Source organism: Caretta caretta, chromosome 27 (assembly GCF_965140235.1).
Source record: "Caretta caretta isolate rCarCar2 chromosome 27, rCarCar1.hap1, whole genome shotgun sequence".
Taxonomy (NCBI): Eukaryota; Metazoa; Chordata; order Testudines; family Cheloniidae; genus Caretta; species Caretta caretta.
In genome coordinates this window covers 13433595-13450071 of record NC_134232.1, presented here as the reverse complement: position 1 = coordinate 13450071, position 16477 = coordinate 13433595, and the positions used below count along the sequence as shown (strand labels likewise).

At 66.3% G+C, this 16477-nt stretch overlaps 1 protein-coding gene across 1 annotated transcript in view; it reads right to left on the bottom strand.

Annotated features, from left to right (window-relative positions):
• THRA (thyroid hormone receptor alpha) overlaps window positions 1-16197 on the bottom strand; it is a 47160-nt gene extending 30963 nt beyond the window's left edge. The window contains exon 1 of the mRNA XM_048829750.2: window positions 16029-16197. The gene's annotated coding sequence lies outside the window, so the exon portion shown is untranslated. The remainder of the gene's footprint in view (window positions 1-16028) is intronic.
• Between the last annotated feature and the right edge of the window lie 280 nt (window positions 16198-16477).

Sequence of the window (16477 nt, the reverse complement as noted above, 5' to 3'; positions counted from 1 at the left end):
CGGGGAAACCGAGGCACAGAGCAGGAATGTTCTGCCAGCGCTAGAAAGCTTAGTGTGTGCTGACATGATCTCTCCAGCTCAGGCGGGTCTCTCCTGTCTAAGGCGCGTTCTAGCCATGTCCCTGACACGCTCCCACGGGAGGCAGCCTGGCCTCGCCGCACGGGCCCAAGTCAGGTCTGGGAACGGCCTGAGATTTGCAGCCATTCACAGCACCAGCCGCAGCCTCTGGAGTCGCTGCTCAGCGCCTGGGCCCAGCCCCCCAACACCCGGTGAGAGCCCTGCATGCCTCCAGGGGCCCATAAGCAGGGGCCACTTCTGACATTTCAAAGACAGCTGCCAAGCTGGGTCAGAGCCGGGGCCGGAAGCCAGGAGACCCCAGCTCCAGCCAGGGCTCGGTGGGCAGAACCCAGCACCGAGGGCGTGAACAGAACGAACGTGGGGGAGAAAACTCAGCAGCATTTCTCACCACGCCTCCCCCCACACCAGCCAGACACCCAGCTCCCACCCCCAGCACCGGCCAGACACCCAGCTCCCACCCCCAGACATCCAGCTCCTCCCCCCTCCCACAGACACCCAGCTCCCACCCCCAGACATCCAGCTCCCACACACCCCCCTCCGCACCAGCCAGACACCGAGCTCCGCCCCCCAGCACCGGCCAGACACCCAGCTCCCACCCCCAGACACCCAGCTCCCACCCCCCCCCGAGCACCGGCCAGACACCCAGCTCCTGCCCCCAGGCACCCAGCTCCTGCCCCACTCCCACACTGGCCAGACATCCAGCTCGACACCCAGCTCTTCCTCCCCCTACCCTGCACCAGCCAGACACCCAGCTCTGCCCCCCTCATGGCCAGACACACAGTTCCTCCCCCATTCCTGCACCCCACCTCTCCTCACACCACCCTCCCCACGCTGCCCACAGCCCCCCTGGTGCTGGGGGGGGAGGGGTGTCGCACCACGTGGATCCGGTGAGATCCAGTGTTGCTAACAGGGAGCATGGAAAGTCCAGCCCAAAGAACAAGCCCCCTTGTCCGCTCTCAGTCCCAGCTGACTCTCCGTATGACCCTGGGCAAGTCCCTTGCCCACCTGCCCTTCCTCTGCCTCGGTTTCCCCACCTGGGCGTGCCACCGGCAAAGGGCAACGGGACTGGCACCCAGCCATGCGGAGCCATGCAGCCGGCCGGGCCCCACCCTCGGGCCATGACCTGGGCAGGGGCACAGGTGTGAAAGGCTCCGTCACGCTCTCAACGAGGTGGCTTAGGGCGAAAGCCGGCGCTGAGCCCGGATAAGCTGCGCTAACAATGACGACTAATTAACGGCCTCGGAAGAACCCACTGCAGCCCAGCAGCCGGGGGAGGAGCATTAGCGCAGCTCAGCTTGGGGCTCCTCCCGCCCTGCCCCTGCCCCCCTCATCCACCCAAGCTGCTTCTGCCCCAGCAGGTCAATCCCCTCCCCACGCAGTTCTCTGCCAGTCGGGGTTCACCCCCACGGCCGGCGCCCTGCCCCAGTGCTGCTTGTCCCCCCGGCCCGTCTCCCAGCACGCTGGGCGCCCTGCCCCCCAGCCTACACCCCCCCCCATATACCCACCTCCTAACACAGGGTCCCAAATGCACCTCCCCCATCCAAGGATCCTGACACAGCCCCCAACTCTCCCTCCCCCATCCCCCCCCAGCGACACTCCCTCCCCAGCACCCGGGCTCAGGGGACCAGACAGGCCCCTAATACACTCGGGGGGATGCCTCAGATGCCCATTCCCCTGGCTGGTACCCCAAGGGCAGCCCCAGCTCTGCCCGGGAGCCTCTGCCAGCCCTGCACCCGCAGGGCCACGGGCATTGGGACAGCTCAGAGAAGCTGGTGCTGCAGGGAGCCCTGCCCCAGCTCCTGCCACTCGTGTGTGAGGAATCTGGGGCCGAACCGAGAGCCCCCCAGCCCAGACGAGGGCTCCCCAGACGCTTGGACAACCCAGGGCAGCCTTGGACCCGGGGAGGGGGGGCTCTGGCGGGAAGCAGAGAGGGCGTCACGCCCGGCGTGGCCAGCCGAGGGGGCAATCGCCCACAGACACCAGGGGCTGCCCCACGGCAATGGCTTTGCCACTGCCTGAAGGACAACCGGTCCCTCCGCACCAGGCTCCCGCCACAGGGTGACTCAGCCAGACACCCGGCCAGGCCTGGACGGACCCAGCCAGCCGGTGGGCACCAAGCCCGCTCCTGACTTGCCAAGGGGAAGGGGGGCCCCCCAACCAGTCACCTGTGGAGAGCGGGACTTGAACCTCAGCCTAGGGCATAAATGAAATAAACTGGCCGAGTCTCAGCCCAGCGACCCCCCCACCCTCCCGTGCCCACCCTGCAAACGCCACGGCATGGCAGTCGGCTCAGTCAGGGGCTGCGGGTCAGGACTGAGGGGCCCTGGCAGAGCTGGGGGGGGAGCCCAGGGCTGGGCTGACAGGAGGCTGCGGGTCGGGATTGAGGGGCCCTGGCAGAGCTGGGGAAAATGGGGGGAAAATCACAAAACCAAAGCAGCAATGTTTCTCTTGCACCCAGAGCTGTTGGGGACACCCCCCTTTCCCCGCCGCACATACCCCAGGGTGGGGGGACCGGGGCAAGAGCCAGCCCCAGAGGTGCCTGTCCCGGCCGCCCTCCCTGGTTTCCCGGGCACGTATCCGAAAACGTTTCATTAGCTGAAGTGCCCCCCAGCGGGCGCCTGCCCAGCGGGGGAAGGGAGCGCTCTGCAGCGGCAGCCGACCTCCAGCACCTGTCACCAGCCCAACCAGCACCCTACAAACCTGCCGGGGCCAGCGGGCAGCGCCGGGGCCTGGCCGTCAGTTTTCCACCGGCGCCCACAGGGCACGCGCCACTGGCAGCCCGGGGAAACGACTGTAACAGCTTCCGAGCCGCACTCCCTGCCCCACAGGGGCCCCGCTTTCCTGTGCTTGGGCAGGAACCTGCATCTGCACCCGCCCCACATCTGTGCAACGGCACGTTCACACCCAGCAGCCAAGTGGGCCCGTGCGGATTCCTGCCACTGACGGGAAACCGGCTCTGCAGGGACCGGGGGGAGGCTTATGCCAGTGACCGACACCCCCCCGCCAAGCGGCGCTCCAGTTTTGTGGCCCAGTCAGTGCTGGGTGTCTCTGCCAGCTAGTGCCCACTGTGGGGCAGGATTTCTGCTGCCCACACCTGCCCCGCGAGGAAGGGGCTGAAACCCGACAAACTCATTTCCCACGAGGGCCCCACAGCACTGACATCCAGCTAGTCCCCAATCACCTAACCCAGAGCCTCCTCCCAGCTCCCTGCCCTGGCCCAGCCCAGCAGGGATTTTACTGCTGAGCTGGGCAAAACGAGGCGGGTTTTATGGGGCTGAAAAACAACTGGTGGGCAAAGTCCAGGGCCGGGCGGGACCCCGGCTAGGCCGGCGGCTGCAGCGGGGAAGTGGATTTGGGGATGTCGCACAGCCACAGAGCATTGCGGGACCCAGCAAGAGAAAACCCCAAGCCTCAGCCGGGGAGGGGGACCCAGGGGCTGGGGGCAGGAGCTAGTTACCGGGGGGGATGTTGCCCTAGACACTGAGTGGGTGGATGTTTCTGCCTGCAAGAAACTCGGAGGGCTGCGAAGCAGGACTGAGGGGCACCAGCAGAGCCGCCCACACATGCCTGGGAGCCTGGCACAGGGAACGGGCTGGCAGAGCTGTCCCGCCACAGATGTGGCCAGGTGCCAGGCGTGCAGACAGCTCCCAGCGCGGGCTGCAAAGATGGCTCAGCCAGCCCCGCTGGGAGGCAGGACGCAAGGCCTGGAGCAGCCGGGGCAAACGGACCTCAGGGTGACGGGGAAAGGGGCGCTACGCGGTGGGGCAGGACAGAGACAGGAAATGGGGCACTTGGAGGTGGTGCAGGGCGCTGGGTCAGGTGGGACCAAGCGGGTCTGGGGGGGGGATTTGATCCCTGCACCTCCCTAGGGCAGTGCTAGGGGCCTGATGCCTGGGCGAGGGGACAAGGAGACTCCCTCTGCTGGTGTCCCGAGGCGCCCAGCTTAGAGGCACTAACTTGGCCTGTGGGTGGGGGGCTAGCCTCGGGGGGATTCCCATTGGCTGGCATCTCGCTACCAGCACCGTGGAGCGGGATATCTGAGAATGAGGTTGAAGTGCGTGGCACCAATTGGGTACAGCCAGGCCAACGTTCCCAGGCCTGGCTTGGAGCCCCGCCGGTGGGTCAGGCCCTCCAAGGGGCACAGAACAGTGTCGGGGGCTACGTGAGAGTTCATCCCTGCTTAGGGCGGATTTAATCGGGGGGATGCCCGTGCCAAGGTCTGGCAGGTGCTCGCAGCTAGTGGGACCTTTGCAAGCTGATTAACCAACATCATCAACAGTTGGTGGGGAGGGGCCGGGCAAGCGGCAGAATCGGGGAGGGCGGGCATGGGCGTGTCACTGAGCGTGTGTACATGGAGGGGTGTGAATGAGTGTTTGTGTGGGTGCAGATGCATTCGTGTACATGTGTGAGTGGATTAAAAGGCACAGATAGGTACACGCACCGGCATGTGCATCAGAATGCATGGCCATGTGCACACGTGTGTGAGGCTACATGTGTGGGAGTGTCTGTGAGCAGGTCTGTGTCCAAGTGCCATCTACCCATCCAGGGGTGCACACCTGAATTTAACTGCACACCAGGGATCACGTGTGCTCTCTCTCCACCTGGGCGTGCACACACCGTCTCTGGCTGGGTGTGCGTATCCCATAAGTGTGCCTACCAGCATGCGTGTGTGCACGCCCCGTCCCTGGCTGGGCATGCACACCAGCGTGCACACCCCCTCTCTGGCTGGGCGTGCACGCAGGCGTGTGTGCGTGGCCTCTGCCAGGGTAGGCATGTCCCTGGAGGTGCGCACACCGATGGGTGGCTGGGGACAGCCGGAACATGACTAAATGCAGCTGGAATCCCAAGCATTCGGTGGCAGCAGCTGGGCTGTTTGGAGTGGCTCAGGTTTGGAAGGAGGATGCCATGCGGATGACATAATAGAGACCTGGGACCCAGCCTACCCCCATGGCAGGGAGAAGACGCCCGCAGCCGCCCCCACACGGGGGCCGGGGTGCCAATGGTGCTGAGGCTCTGACTGCGCCGGGGTGAGGAGTTTAAGCCAGAGCACAAGGCCTCGGCCTCTGCTCCATGGGAGGTGACGATCTCAGTGCTACAAGCTCCCTCCCCGCACAAAGACAGGCCGGGATCTACCTGGCAACAGAACAAACAATTGTGAAATCAACCGGCTGCCAGCACGCTCCCGTGTAAAGAACCCACAGACCGCCAGCCTACACCTCCCTGCTGCCGCCCCGCCAGGGCTGACCTACATTGGGAGGGCAGGGGTCAGCTCCAGGCTGGAGGGCCGGGGAGGGTTGTGCTGGGGGAGATCGACCTCTTGAGAGTCAGTATCAGGTGTAAAAGTGTTTGTGCAGCTTCGAAAAAAAATTAAAAGCAAAAGATGACTCTAAAAACATGCCAACAGGGCCCATGGTAGCAAATGAATGCAACATTTGGGCCTGTTTATGTAGTGGGTGACATAAATACACAGTATTAAAATCACACACACACGTGCGCACCTCTTCCCCCCCCCACAGCACGGAGATCTCCCACTTCCTTACAGCTTGTGAGATTCTGCCTGACAAGCCAATCTCCCACACCCTGAAAAACAGGAAAATTAACTTTTCTAGAAAACTTTTTTTTTTCTGTCCTGGGACTTTGATTTCAAGAGTTATAAACAGCTCATTGTTGGGCGTGTGGCGTCAAAGGGAACTGCGCTGAGCAGCTTGGCAGAGCCAGCATGAGAAGGTGTTGGGGGTTTTAAATCCAATCACTGATCATTAGAAGATTTAGCATTTTATGCTTTGCATGTCGCCTTTTGTTTTCCAAAGGATCCCCAGGCTGAGCAGCGTGCCGCCAAGATGCGGCCATTTCTGGGATGAGAGACAGCAAACCGCATACAGGACTCGCTGGGATGACGCCTCTGGCTAAAAGCACAGGACTTCTGGGTTCTATTCGCAGCTTTGAGAGGGGAGTGGGGTCCAGTGGTCAGAGGAGGGGAACTGGGAGACAGGACTCCTGGGTGCTAGTCCCAGCTCCGCCCCTGGCTTGCTGTGTCACCATCCGCACTCTGCGCCTCAGTTTCCCCACCTCCCATGGTTGCTGCAAAGTTTCACAAACCTCAGAGGGGAAGCGCGGGAGGCCTTTACTGAGAGGAGGGGAAGCTCTGACCAAGGGGGCCAGAGCAAACACCAGCTTTACGAGAAACACCACAGGATGCTGAACGCCCCCAAGGATGATCTGACCCACGGCTGGGGGAAAGTGCGAAAACCCCTCCTGTTTCACAACTACAGCCAGAGAGAGATGTGGAGCCCCCTCTTGCACCATCGCTGTGAAACCACCATCCCCTGGCCGGATGGCCAAGCTCCCCCTGGGGGCAGGGCGCAGGGCTCAACGCCCGGGGCCGTCCCCAGGAGACGGAAACCTGCATCCTGGGCCGGAGAGAGCTGGGGCCGAAACCATGTGGTAGCCTACGTCAGCGCCCAGGGAGCGAGTCCAGCTAACGCCCCAGCGACATGGCCACCCTGTGACCCAGCATATGGGCCAGGAGAGGGACCGCGGCAGAGAAAGGAGGGGTCAGAGCCCTCCGGGGACACAACTGATGGGGCACTGGGGGGCGGGAGGCAAAGCTGGGCCAGTCGCCAATGTTCCCTGACACCTGGCGAGGAGGGCAGGCAGGAGGTGCCGACCCCAGGGCCTGGACGGGTTAGGGGACGGGCAGAATTGCTTCTGCTCCAGAGACTAGCCAGACTTTTGGCAAAGAAACCCGCGCGGCTTGCGAGCAGACAGCTCCCCAGGGAGCCCGGCGCGATCGAGATCTCACTGGATTCCAAGACACTTGATTGGCTGGGGACGCACGAGTCGGAACCCTGGGGGAACCAATCAGCATCTGGGATTCTCCAGGGAATCCCCCGCCCGCAAACTCCTGCCCCACCCAACACAGGGCGCAGCAGCCGGTGTCACCCCCCAGCCCCATGGGCAAGCCCTGGCCCTCCTGGCTCTTGGAGCCCAAGGAGTCCCCCTCCCCCCTGCAGCTGGAGAGGAGGGGCCGGCACCGGAAGGTTAAACCAAATGCCATCCTGGCCGCTGCTGGGGTTGCAGGGGAGAGCCCTGGGGGGAGGCATGCCAGCAGACGGGGTCCCAGAACAGGGGCTGCCGGGGGGCTGTTCTGAGCAGGAAGGCAGCCTCGCGGCCCCAAATTGGGAGTTCCTGCCAGCTGCTTCCGACTGTGGTTCACCCGGGGAATCCCCGGCTCCCACTGGCCCATCACCCACCTCGGGCACAACCCTCCCCCAGCCGGCGGGGCAGGCGGGGGCTCGCGGCACACGGGGGTCACCGCTCACTCAGCCCAGTGCCCTGGCTCAGGGCCTAGCGGCTGCGGTCGCCATACCAGCGCTCTCTGCTCTGAGCCCGCCACTCCCGTCACACGAGCTACCAGACTCCCCCAGCCCCAGCAGCCAACGCGTAACGAGCATCCTGGGGCTCAGCTCTCCCTGCCCCCATCACAGTCAGTCCTCTGCCCGGGGAGCATGAAGGGCTGACGGAGCCGGGGAGACTGAACAGCCCCCACCCCACTCCACTCCACAGGGCCCCCCCCCAGGGCTGGGAGCAGGGTTTGCCCAGACGCTGCCCAGCTGGTGCCTCTGGGCTCCTGCAGATTCCCAGACATGCGACCCTAATGCCTGCGCCCTGCCCCCATTCACCAGCTGCGCAAGGACCCGGGTGCAGCAAAGTGCCCATGGGCCAGATCACCAGCATCTGCTTCCATGCCCCATGTCACGGGGTGGGGAGACTTGAAAATGACTCTCAGCCGCCAGCAGCAGTAAATGTCTCGTCCCATGCATGAGACCGGGCAGCAGGATGCCTGGGTCCTATTCTGGCTCGATGAGCAAGTGGGAAATAGGAGTTCAGTGGTTAGGTCAGGGTACCAGCACTCAGGACTCCTGGGTCCCATATCTAGCGTTGTCAGAGCAGGGGGGCGAGTGGTTAGAGCAGGTGGACTGGGGTGGGAGTCAGGATACCTGGGTTCCATCCCAGTTCTACCACCACCTTGCTGAGGGACCTTGGGCAGGTCACAGCAATTGCTATCCTATGTCTTCGCATAGCGCCCATCACTGTGGCGTCTGACCTCTCCGTGCCTTGGTTTCCCCATCTATAAAACAGGGCTGGTGACCCTGTCCTGCACCCGCAGAGCACGCCGAGGTGCCTGGATGAAGGCTGTTGTCACTGGCCTGGTCCCTGGGCCCATCCAAGTGGTGTCCGGGCAGCCCCCGTAGGATGCCCTGAAGGATGTGTCTGCACTGCAGCCGGGGCAGACAGACGCTGCGGCTCAGTCCCCGGGTCGGGTGGGCTGGGGGGTCCCCGGATCGGGTGGGCTGGGGAGCCGCAGCGCTGGTGTCTCCCCTGCGGCAGCGAGGCTGGGGCAGCCGGTTCGGGTGCGTGCTCCGGGGCTGAAAAGAGCAGCGTGGACGTTTGGGCCGGAGAGCGCCCCCCGGCTGGGTCTCAGAGCCCGGGCTCCAGCCCCAACGGGGTCGCCAGCCCTGCAGGGCGAAGCCCGTGAGCCTGAGTCAGCAGTGCCGAGCTGAGCCCGGTTCCAGGAGGTCGATCCCCCACTGCGCCGAGCCGGGAGCCGCCCCGGAGCCGTTCCCCCCGGCCTACGCTTCAGCTGAGGTTTGTTCCAGCGCTCAGACGCTCCCCGCCCCACCCCGGGGAGCCGAGCACACCGGCTAACGCAGCTCTGCGCACCCCGGCCAGCCAGCCTGAACCCAGTTCCCCTACAGGGGCTGGGCCGCGCTCTGGCAACCTCGCCCACCCAGCCGGCTGCGGGGCCCTGGCAGGAAGTCGCACGGCGCAGGCGGAGCCAGGAGGCGTCTGCCGATGTGCCAGTTGCACGCTGCTCTGTGGCCACAGCCTTGCGAAGGGGGAGGGCGGCTGAGTCAACAGGTTCTTGGCCCTGGTCCGCCCTGGTGCAAGGCGCTGTCTTCATCACAAGGCTCTGCCCTTCCGTCCAGAGTGCCGGGAACAGCTGCTACCCAGGCTCCCGACGCCCCCCAGGAGGGGCTGGCCGGCCAGCACCCGCCCCGCGTGGAGACACCAGGGCACGGAGCAGGGCAGAGTCTCAACCGAGGCTGGCTCCTGGCCCCCGCTGGGCTAGGAAACGCTCCCCAGAGCAGGGAATAGAACCCAGGAGTCCTGACCCCTCAACCCCCACCCCAACCACGACACTCCTGAACCCAGGGGTCCAGACGACTCCTTCGCTGCTCCAGCCACTAGCCAGGGCTCCCTCCCCTCCCACCCTTGCTCCACCAGCCTCCTGGAGACCCCAGCCCACGGCCCAGCTGGGGGGAGGGGAGGGCACAAAGCCATGGGAGAGCTGGGCTCGCCCCGCTTCCCCACCAGGTCCCCAGTTCTGAATTCCAGGCGTCCTTGCAGCCAGAACCCAGCCAGGCCAAGGAACTTCCCAGCGTCGGGGCCAAGGGCCTGTCCCGGCTCTGCCTCCCAGGCCGCTGGGGCTGCTGTTGGATCACACTGTCAGCGCTTCCCAGGAGGGTGGCGACCCACATTCCAAGCGCTCCTCCCAGCTGCCTGTGTCTAGTGCAGACATGGGGGTGGAAGGGCCCTCCCTCCCCTTGTACGGGAGCACTCAGAGGTGCAGTCCCCGGGGCCCGGAGCGGAGAGGGGAGAGCGGCTGATGTCCCCAGCTCTCCCGCCAGAGCGTGAGCCCTAAGCTGAGGCTGTCCCCTGACCCCCCCCAACCCAAGATTCCAGAGGGGGTTCCCAGGTGTGGGGGGTGCCCCTACATTCTTCATCCCCCCCAGCGAGGCCCCCTCCTCTGCCGCTTCCCGGGTACTGGGCAGAGAGGTTGGGGCTGCGTGTGTGGAGCCAGGGAAATCAAACCCGGCCCTGCCTGTCTTAGCTCTTCCTTGCCTGCTCCACTGCGGTGGGCACACCATGGGCACGCACACGCCTGCTCATCCATGCGTGTGTGCAGGGAGGAACACACATGCCTCTCTCCACGAACCCCTGTGCGCTCCTACTCCACACGCGGGGATGCACATGCAGGTCTGTGTCCGTGCACACGCTCCTGAGCCAAAATGCACCGGTGCGCACAGGGGCACGGATTCACCCTTGCACACGCAGGGGGGCGTGGATTTGTGTCCGAGTCCATGGTGGGATGCAGACATACACATGGATCCACGTGTGCACGAATCCATGTCCGCCGCGGCACGCATGCACATCGTTTGTCTACTGCAGGGACTTTTGCCAAGAATGGGGCGGGGGGGGGGGGGACCATTAAAGAAACCTCCAGCTCTCAGCGAGTTCCTCACCCTGAGAAACACCCTGGGGCCCAGGAGAAAAATTAAAAAACCTCAAGGAGCTGGGGAGAGGGGAGGTGCGGGGGGGGTCCTGCAAACTGGTTCCACAAGGTGCTGGCACAGGCGTGTGCCTGCCCTCAATTCCACAGCAGGGAAGGAAATGAAATCCCTGAAGCCCCCTCCCTCCCCCAGCTCTCCCCTAGCCCAGGATGCCTTGGGACAGGCTGGGGGGGGGGCCCTGTGCTCAGGCAGGGGCACACAACAGCCCCCCCACACCCCTCCCATGCATCACACCCAGGCAGGGACCCACCCTCAACCCACGTGCAATGTCCCGGGAACTGTTTTAGAGAGCTCAGATCTCCCCATTCGCATCCAGTTCCTACCATCTGCCTCGCCCCTGTGCGGGCAATCCGAGGCCATGGGGCGGGAGAGGGGGGAGGAAGCGAGCGCAGGCCATGGAGAGGGCAGCTCGGAGGGCTGGCGCAGCCAAAGTGGGCGCAGCCAAAGGTCATGCCGGGCGAGCCGGAAAAGCCGGCGCAGGGTTTGCCCCACAGCCATCACTGTTGCGAGGCCCCTGCTCACAAGCCCCACAGGCTGAGGGCTCCCTTGGCGGCTCCACTCGGCCCAGGGAGCAGACAGGGTGGCAGGGCCTTGGAGCAGGACGGGGGTCAGGAACGTTTGATGCAGTGTGGCCACAAGCCAGGCAGAGACGGTGCCCGCCAGGCGCCAGGAAGCAGAGAGCTCAGCTGCATGTGCACCCCTCCTAGGTAACACCAACGTGCTCATGCAAACCCCAGCTTGCACATGCGCACCAGGGCGCCTACCCCAGGGGGGCAGCTTGATTTCTCGGTGCCTCTGTTCCCCACCCATACAGTGGGGAAAACCCCGGCTTTCTCCCACCCCATGAATTCTGCGGGGATAGGCCTGTCTGGGCAGCGCCCGGCACGACGGGGCCCCGACCTCGGCCACTGAGCGTCTGGCCGGCGCCCGGCACGACGGGGCCCCGATCTCGGTTACTGTGTGTCTGGGCAGCGCCCAGCCCGACGGGGCCCCGATCTCGGTCACCGAGTGTCTGGGCAGCACCCAGCCCGACGGGGCCCCGATCTCGGTCACCAAGTGTCTGGGCGGCGCCCGGCACGACGGGGCCCCGATCTCGGTCACCAAGTGTCTGGGCGGCGCCCGGCACGACGGGGCCCCGATCTCGGTTACTGCATCTGGCCGGCGCCCGGCACGACGGGGCCCCGATCTCGGTCACTGTGTGTCTGGGCGGCGCCCAGCAAGACGGGGCCCCGATCTCGGTCACTGTGTGTCTGGGCGGCGCCCAGCACGACGGGGCCCCGATCTCGGTTACTGCATCTGGCCGGCGCCCGGCACGACGGGGCCCCGATCTCGGTTACTGTGTGTCTGGGCAGCGCACGGCCCGACGGGGCCCCAACCTCGGTCACTGTGTGTCTGGGCAGCGCCCAGCACGATGGGGCCCCGATCTCGGTTACTGTGTGTCTGGGCAGCGCCCGGCACGACAGGGCCCCGATCTCGGTCACTGAGTGTCTGGGCAGCGCCCGGCACGACGGGGCCCCGATCTCGGTCACTGAGTGTCTGGGCGGCGCCCGGCACGACTGGGCCCCGACCTCGGTTACTGTGTGTCTGGGCGGCGCCCGGCACGACGGGGCCCCGATCTCGGTCACTGTGTGTCTGGGCGGCGCCCGGCACGACTGGGACCCGACCTCGGTTACTGTGTGTCTGGGCGGCGCTCGGCACGACGGGGCCCCGACCTCGGTCACTGTGTGTCTGGGCGGCGCTCGGCATGACGGGGCCCCGACCTCGGTCACTGTGTGTCTGGGCGGCGCTCGGCACGACGGGGCCCCGACCTCGGTTACTGCGTCTGGCCGGCGCCCGGCACGATGGGGCCCCGACCTCGGTCACTGAGTGTCTGGGCGGCGCCCGGCACGACGGGGCCCCGACCTCGGTCACTGTGTGTCTGGGCAGCACCCGGCACGACGGGGCCCCGATCTCGGTCACTGAGTGTCTGGCCGGCGCCCGGCACGACGGGGCCCCGATCTCGGTCACTGAGTGTCTAGCCGGCGCCCGGCACGACGGGGCCCCGATCTCGGTCACTGAGTGTCTGGCCGGCGCCCGGCACGACGGGGCCCCGATCTCGGTCACTGAGTGTCTGGCCGGCGCCCGGCACGACGGGGCCCCGATCTCGGTCACTGAGTGTCTGGCCGGCGCCCGGCACGACGGGGCCCCGATCTCGGTCACTGAGTGTCTGGCCGGCGCCCGGCACGACGGGGCCCCGATCTCGGTCACTGAGTGTCTGGCCGGCGCCCGGCACGACGGGGCCCCGACCTCGGTCACTGTGTGTCTGGGCGGCGCTCGGCTGGACTGGGCCCCGATCTCGGTTACTGCGTCTGGCCGGCGTCCGGCACGACTGGGCCCCGATCTCGGTTACTGTGTGTCTGGCCGGCGCTCGGCTGGACTGGGCCCCAATCTCGGTCACTGCGTCTGGCCGGCGCCCGGCACGACTGGGCCCCGATCTCGGTTACTGTGTGTCTGGCCGGCGCTCGGCTGGACTGGGCCCCGATCTCGGTCACTGCGTCTGGCCGGCGCCCGGCACGACGGGGCCCCGACCTCGGTTACTGTGTCTGGGCTGCGCCCGGCACGACGGGGCCCCGACCTCGGTTACTGTGTCTGGGCGGCGCTCGGCTGGACTGGGCCCCGACCTCGGTTACTGCGTCTGGCCGGCGCCCGGCACGATGGGGCCCCGATCTCGGTTACTGCATCTGGCCGGCGCCCGGCGCGACGGGGCCCCAATCTCGGTCACTGTGTGTCTGGGCGGCGCTCGGCTGGACTGGGCCCCGACCTCGGTCACTGCGTCTGGCCGGCACCCGGCGCGACGGGGCCCCGATCTCGGTCACTGTGTGTCTGGGCGGCGCCCGGCACAACGGGGCCCCGATCTCGGTCACTGCGTCTGGCCGGCGCCCGGCACGACGGGGCCCCGATCTCGGTCACTGCGTCTGGCCGGCGCCCGGCACGACGGGGCCCCGATCTCGGTCACTGCGTCTGGCCGGCGCCCGGCACGACGGGGCCCCGATCTCGGTCACTGCGTCTGGCCGGCGCCCGGCACGACGGGGCCCCGATCTCGGTCACTGAGTGTCTGGCCGGCGCCCGGCACGACGGGGCCCCGATCTCGGTCACTGTGTGTCTGGCCGGCGCCCGGCACGACGGGGCCCTGCTCGCTGCTGGGGTCTTTTGGCACTAACAGGTTATAAACTACTATGACGAGTTCTCCAACTGCAGCTACCCGTCATCTTCTACCAATAACCGCAGAACAAGCCAGACCCCCCCAGTCTCCACAAAGCCCCCTCCCCTTCGCCAGAGGTGGCCTCCAGCTGACAGGACAGTCAGCTGGGTTTCCTGATAGCTTTAGCAGAGCCATTAATTGTGTATGTGGCAATGGACAATGACAAGGGGAAGGCAGAGAAAGCTGAGGAGGGACCCCGGGGATGGTGGGGGAGGGACTGCAAGGCGGAGACAGCTGCATACAGGGTGCTTTGCCCAGCCGCTCCAGATAAGAGCATCAGACCTGGCCCTCGGTGGGCTCACAGGTGACTGTGCCCCCCGGCCTGACCTCCCACGCTGCCCCTGCTAGCCCCTTCCAGGGACACCTGGCACGGTCTGCTGGAGATCCTGAGCAAGTCATCCCGGACTTGTGGGAGGACGGACGGGGTGCCATACCCGGCCCTGCCCAGTACGTTCTCCTTCCACTCTCCAGAGCGGGCCCATTCACACTCCTAAGGGACATCCCGGGGTCACAGGTCACCTGCCCCCTCCGCCCAAACCAGCTCCCGCAACCACAAAATCGCTGCAAAAAATTAAATGCATTCCTGACGCCGCTCGCCAAGTTTGGAGAGGGGGTGGGGCCAGGCTGAGCAGAGCGCCCTCCGCAGGCTCCCCGGGAGCGGAACGCGTGAAGCCAGGTCAGCTTGGGCGCAGGCAGACCTTGGCTGAAGTCTGACGGGGTCCCTGTTTTCTGGGGGGCGACGGGGTGATGTTCAATCCAGCAGGCCAGGGCCAGGGGCTGGCTGGGGGCACGCTACAGAGGGCCTGACCTTGCGTGTGTCCCCACAGCACTCAGCCCCACGCTGGATTGGGCCCCCACCTCACCCCCACCTCCGGAGCGTGCTGGCCACGGCTGTCACTCTCCTTTCCGCAGACTTGGCCGCTGACACCGTGACTGACTGTCGCTGCTACGCCCGTGCCGCCCGTCTGGAGCCTCCCTGGGCTGGGGAGCGGAACCCCACTGCACGGGTCCAGCGGTATGCCCCACTCCCCCACGGATCCCCGGCCACAAGTGGGGGGTGACGGGGGGGGGGAAGGGGAACACTGCTCGCTCCTACCCCTCCCTGCCACCGAAGAGGAGTTGTTCAATCCGTCTGGCTCTGCCGGAAAAGGGCCGTGCCAGCATAACGGAAACCCACGCAGCCCCCCTAGGACCCCCCTGACTTGTGATCAGCCAGCCACATGCCAAATGGCCCTGGTTTTTAAGAAAATATTTACCCATATTTTCCTCCCCGCTCTGCCTCCCCCTCCCCAACTCACCTCCCCTTTGCTCCAGCAGCCCCCCAACATCCTCCCCCCTGCAGCAGTCGCTCGCTCGCACACAGGTCCTGGCGCCCCACCCCACCCCCTTTAAAAGCAAAAATACCATTGCCGGGCAGTAGAAAGCTGGGGATATTCAAAGTCAGAAACACAGAGAGAGAGAGGGTGTCCCCCCCTCCCCAAAACTGGATTAACCCCCACCCCAATAGCTCCTGTCCTGCAAACAACTCCTTCCCGGGCCCAGCTGGTCAGCAGAGTCAGCGTTGCCATCATTCCAGGGGAGATTAGAGGCGCTTTGCCTGCTGCATCTCTGTGCGGCTGGGGGACCCAGCCCCAGCGCCCGGGGTCCCGAGTGCCAGGCCCAGACTGGCACGGTGCGGGGCAAGCTATGTCCACAGTAAACAAACCGAGCTTTTAAAGGGCTGGCGCTGTCTGGCAGTGCGTGTGTCTGTCTGTCTTGCCCCTCCAGCTAGGCCAGAGCTCTCCATTAGCTGGAGAGGAAAATATAGGTTAATGCCAGCCCGGGGAGTGGGCGGGGGGGGGCGGATTAAAGCTGGGTGTCAGGAAGGAACCTGGGATCCGGGCTTTGGGGTAGGGTGGGGTTGGGGGGGGCGGTGAATTAGTAGGAAACACAACACGGTGCAAAATACAAAACCCAAGCATGTGTGTGCGGGGGGGGAGGGGGGGATAATTGCCCCCTCCCCAGCCCGGGCCATGGCACTGACAGGGCCCGGGGCAGCAGGGAAGGGGGGCAACAGAGAACCCAGGAAACCGGACAGCACCTGGGGGGGAGGCAGAAGGGGCACGCTGGGCGGGTAGCCCCCCCCCCCGGCGCAGGGGAGAGGAGCCCCGCTGTCCAGCTGGGAAAGGCAGGAGGGGGGTGGGGGGGCTCAGCCCTGTGACTCTGCAGTTTAATCCCTCCAGTGCACGGACCCCCGCCCCCATGCACAGACACCCCCGTGCAATGCAATGCACGCGGCCCCCCCCCTCACTAATGCACGGGCCCCCCACGCACGGCCCCCAGATCCTGCCCCGCAGCGCACCCCGGTGCCTTACCTCGGCGGGGCTGCTCCTCGCCTGCCCCCCGGCTCTCCGCCCCGCTCTCCCGGCAGGAAGCGGCGGCTCGGCTCGGCTCGGCTCGGCCCGGCTGCGGGGGCCCCGGCGGCCCCGGGCCGGTGGCTGCGCGCGCGGGGCCGGGTCTGTAAATCCGGGGCTGGGAGCGCGGCTCTGGCTGCGTGTCCCCGGGAGCGGGCTGCGGAGCGCGGCGCGGCCAGGCTCCGCCCCGCCCCGCCGGCTCCTGCCGCGGCCCCAGCCCCCTTCGCCGGCGAAAGGCCGCTCCCTGCCGGCCGCCCGGCTCGCTGCGCCCGGCCCCGGGCCCCCCCGGCCCCGCCCCGCCCCGCCCCCGCGTTCCCCTGCGCCCCCCCTCCGTGCCCCGCGTTCCCCGGCCCCCCATCCCCTCCTCCCCGGGCCCAGCCCCTGCGCCCCCCCCTCCGTGCCCCGCGTTC